A 5,291-nucleotide genomic window follows, 5' to 3' on the forward strand; every position below is an offset into this window, starting at 1 on the left:
CAATCTGCTTCCATCTGCTAAAAGAAAGGGAAAAAAAGGACTTTCTCCCCATTTCTGAAAGTTAAGTAGCTGGGGAATTCTGGGAGGTGAAGTCCACACATCTTACAAGTGGCCCCCCAGGATGGGAAAGGCTGGTCTGTCCCCTATTCCAAACCTCGCACCAGCCTTCTTTCCTGCATTAATTAATTCCCCTTAATTAATTAATTAAGTTGGAAGGGACCTTGGAGGTCATCTAGTCCAACCCCCTGCTCAGGCAGGAAACCCTATACCATTTCGGACCAAGGGCTGTCCAGTCTCTGCTTAAAAACCTCCAGGGTTGGAGCAGGAAGTCCTCAACGACCACAATGGTGACAAGGATTTCTTAATTGTTCATCCTAAACCAGGCGGTCTTCAAACCTGGCCCTTGGATGACTGGTGGACTTCAACTCCCAGAATTCCTCAGCCAGGCACGCGTGCCTGGCTGAGGAATTCTGGGAGTTGAAGTCCACCAGTCATCCAAGGGCCAAGTTTGAAGAGCCCTGTCCTAAGCAGTCAAACTAATCCTGTTTTTAGGATTATAATTCATTCCTTGGTCACGGAGAGGTCTGATCAAGCACGCTTAAACCATATATTGAAAGCAAAGAGACTCTTTCCAAGCAGATTTTTTTTTTACCAATTCTCCCTTCTCCTTTATTCTTGGCATTGCCAGCATTCCCTGCTTTGTCATCTCATTCCTGCTCCTTCGCGTCACCACGCAAAGGAAGCTTTTCGCTCCGCAGCTCAGGCGCTCAGAAAGTCGCACGGCTTCCCCTCCTCTAGTTTTCCCCCCGTTCTGGTCAAGTGTGGCATTCAACAAGCTTTGACCTGCAAATTTCGACTTTGAAACAGACGTGGATGGCACTAATTCACGCTATCTGACTTAACTTTAGTTTTTTCTCTCTGTGATTAAACATTCATTGCCCTGGACGATTTCATCAGTTTTTCTCAAGATCCAGACCTGTAAATGGTATAGGTTGTCCTGCTTGAGCAGGGGGCTGGACTAGAAGACCTCCAAGGTCCCTTCCAGCTTCTATTCTGTTCTATTCTATTCTATTCTATTCTATTCTATTCTATTCTATTCTATTCTATTCTATTCTATTCTATTCTATTCTATTCTATTCTGTTCTATTCGAATTCTCTATTCTATTCTATTCTATTCTATTCGAATTCTCTATTCTATTCTATTCTATTCTATTCTATTCTATTCGAATTCTCTATTCTATTCTATTCTATTCGAATTCTCTATTCTATTCTATTCTATTCTATTCTATTCGAATTCTCTATTCTATTCTATTCTATTCTATTTTACTTTCTTATTCTCTATTCTATTCTATTCTATTCTATTCGAATTCTCTATTTTATTTTATTCTATTCTTTTCGAATTCTCTATTCTGTTCTGTTCTATTCTACTTTCTTATTCTCTATTCTGTTCTATTCTATTCTATTCTATTCTATTCTATTCTAATTATTCTATTTTATTCTATTCGAATTCACTATACTATACTACACTACACTACACTACACTATACTATACTATACTATACTATTCCTGTTCTGCTCTGTTCTGTTCTTGTTCTTGTTCTTGTTCCTGATCTATTCCTCCTCCCCTTTTGTCCTGGAGGCAGGAGAAGAAGCAACGGATGGAAAGTAATCAAGGAGAGAAGCAACCTAGAACTAAGGAGAAACTTCCTGACAGTGAGAACAGTTAACCAGTGGAACCACCTGCCTCCAGAAGCTGTTAATGCTCCAAGACTGAAGGTTTTTAAGAAGAGACTGGACAGCCATTTGACTGGGATTGTATAAGATCTCCTGCTTGAGCAGGGGGTTGGACTAGAAGACCTCCAAGGTCCCTTCCAACTCCTGTTATTTTGTCATACAGTTTTCAACTGACCCGATTTGATGTGTTGGCTAAAACACAACCTGCATGTTTTCTGCATAGGATTCAGAACGTCCTCTCTGAATATCACCTCCATCCTTACAAGTATCAGCGCCGGATTGTAGAATTGGCTCTTTCGAGAGATTTATCCCCCCCCCAAAAAAAAATATTTTGAATTTTAATTTTGACATTCTCTATTTTGGGTTAAACGAGAACGCCAACTTGTCTGAATATATATATATATTTAAAAAAAGATACAAAAAAAGATGCTATCCCGGGTGGTATAAGGATTCCCGCCTTGGGCAAGGGGTTGGACTAGAAGACCTCCAAGGTCCCTTCAGCCCTCCCATTCTATGCATCCTTTTGCCAGATTTTTTTTCCCCCTTCCCGGTCATTTGCAAGGGCCTCTGTTTCTTTGCACGCTTGCTTGGCCGAGGTTGATCTGTCCGACTGACCAGGATGTCTGGAATTAGGCACAGATTTAGCCAGAGTCTGACATTTCTCTCTCTCTCTCCCCCCCCCCCCCCGGTAATTGGTAGCTTCGGAAAACTGGCACGGATTCAGACAGAATAAGCTCTGCTCCTTTTGCGGATAAAGTCAAGGAGAGCCTCAGAAGCCAGGGAAGGCTGGAGATGAATGCTATTTTGGCTCCTTCCTCCCTTTTTATGTTTGGTACCAACTGCAGCTGGCAAGTTTGGCGGGCAGCCGAGGAACGGAAAAAGACCTGATGCAGACCAAAAGGGGAGAAATTGCTCTCGGGCCCCATGATGGAGCAACGGTGTCCCGAATCTACTCTTTCTAGCTTTTTAAGGAGGTGCCAAGGCAGAGAGTTCACAGGGTGGGCAATACACACACACAGAGACAGCATTCTTCGGAGGGAAAGGAGGAAAGAAAGCAAAGAAAGGGGAGAAGGAAAGAGGAGACGAGAGAGAGAGAGAGAGAGAGAGAGAGAAGGAAAGGAACAAACGAATGAAGGAGAGAGGGAAAGATAAGGAAGGACAAGGATGAAGTGGAAAAGAGGGAAGGTAGAAGAGGAAGGAAGGAAGGAAGGAAGGAAGGAAGGAAGGAGGGAGGGAGGGAGGGAGGAAGGAAGGAAGGAAGGAAGGAAGGAAGGAAGGAAGGAAGGAAGGAGGTTTTTGGAAATGTTATCAGAAATTGACTATTTTTTTTTCTTTGGCAAGTTTTTCTTGCTGGAATATCAGGAACTGGGTATGTCTAATCTAGAGAAAACTGTAGGGGTGACATGAGTCTTCCAGTATCTCAGGGGCTGCCCCAAAGAAGAGGGAGTCAAGCTATTCTCCAAAGCACCTGAAGGGAGGACAAGAAGCAACGGATGGAAACCAATCAAGGAGAGAAGCAACCTGGAATCAAAGAGAAACTTCCTGACAGTGAGGACAATTAACCAGTGGAACTCCTTGCCTCCAGAAGCGGTGAATGCTCCAACACTGGAGGCTTTTAAGAAGAGGCTGGACAGCCATTTGCTTGAGCAGGCGGATGGACTAAATGACCTCCAAGGGCCCTTCCAGTTCTCTTCTGATTGAAAAGACAGGTTAAAGAGAAAGGAAAGGGGAGGAAGGGAGAGAAAGAAAGGAGAGTAAGAAACACATGAATGAAGGAGAGAGGGAAGAAGGAAGGAAGGAAGGAAGGAAGGAAGGAAGGAAGGAAGGAAGGAAAGGAAGGAAGGAAGGAAGGAAGGGAAGGGAAGGAAGGAAGGAAGGAAGGAAGGAGGGAGGGAGGGAAGGAAGGAAGGAAGGAAGGAAGGAAGGAAGGAAGGAAAAGGGAGGGAGGAAGGAGGAAGGAAGGAAAAGGGAGGAAGGAAGGAAGGAAGGAAGGAAGGAAGGAAGGAAGGAAGGAAGGAAGGAAGGAAGGATGGATAATTATTTTTGAGACAATGAGAAGGATATAGCAGAGGTCTGGATCTTCAAGAGAAGAAGTGATGAAATCATGCAGGCCTAATGAAGGTTTAATCACGGAGGGAGAGGTCAAAGATAAGCCAAAAAACCTGATTTAGTGCCATCTACGTCTGTTTGAAGTACCATTTGAAAACACTATTTGAATTCCGCCGTGCAGTTCTCAGGCTTTTGAAAATGTATATTGTATTAGTCTGCCCACAACGCATTTATTGTATACGTGCACAGAATGTATAAAATTAGAAAATGCTGGGAAATTGCTGGCAAAAACGTGAATAATAAACACCCCGCAGATAAAACTCTCCTGAATTAAGCTAATCCTGCATGGGAAAACATTGGGATTTTGCTACTGCCTTTCAATCTTACATTTGGCAGATCTGACTTTTTTTTTTTTTGAGGTTTGTTAAAAATCGCTGTCTTCGTTCTGAAAAGGGCACTGTCTATCTGAGGAAAGTTGAAATAATTTCCTTTGAATAATGAAAAAAAAATCTCTCAAGCAGGGGGATGGACTAGATGATCTTTAACACCAGCACCAGCCCTCTGGAATCAACTTCCCCTTGAGCTTCGGATGGCCCCGGACCTCCGGTCCTTTCGCCGCGACCTCAAAACTTTCCTCTTCCATCAGGCTGACCTGGATTGATGATGGGTTTTTAAATATGTTTTAATTTTTAACTGTAGTTAATTTATTTTGGGGCTGTTATTTAATTCTTTTTTAATTTTTGTATTGTTGTTTTTTTATTGTTGTAAGCCCCCCTGAGTCCTTCGGGAGATAGGGCGGCATATAAGTCCCAAAAATAAATAAATAAATAAATAAATCTCTTCCACCTTCATGGTCTAAAGCGGTGTTTGCCAACCTGGGTTACTTTAAGACCTGCGGACTTCAACTCCCAGAATTCCCCAGCCATCCTTTCTAGTGGAGAAGGATTCCTGGGAAATCAGAAAATACATCCGTTTGTAGCACCCCCAGGAGGTCTTCTAGTCCTCAAGGATTATCCTGACGTCCTTCAGAGCCAGCTCTAGCCGAGCCTGCGGTTCGAGTCTCCCACCCGTTCCCCAAATCTCCGACCCACCTTCGGATGAATTCGGTCCCCCGCAGCAAATTCGAACGGACGTCTCCCAGAAAACATCCTTTCCCATTTTTCTTTTTTCACCTTCTGTTTTATTTCATTTCCCCCCTTCTCCAAGGGTATCCCGTTCAGAACAAACAGAAGAGGGGAAGGTTGCATAATGTTTCACAGCTGTTAGCAAAAGGATTTTTTTTCAGCTGGGAGCAGCCCAGGGTTAATTGCGCCTTGGCATATATTTTTTTTTTAAAAAAAGGACATTTGCAATTTGGAGCCCCCCCCAAAAAAAGACTTAAACGGGGGAAAAAAATCTGTTTGCATTTTTGTGAGGTCTTTTGCACACACCGACCTCCTCCTCCTCACTAACCGAACCCTGGAGACCTTTTCTTCAAAAAATAAAATAAAATAAAATAAAATAATAAA

Source organism: Vipera ursinii (genome assembly GCF_947247035.1).
Source record: "Vipera ursinii genome assembly, chromosome: 4".
In the NCBI taxonomy this organism is placed as follows: Eukaryota; Metazoa; Chordata; class Lepidosauria; order Squamata; family Viperidae; genus Vipera; species Vipera ursinii.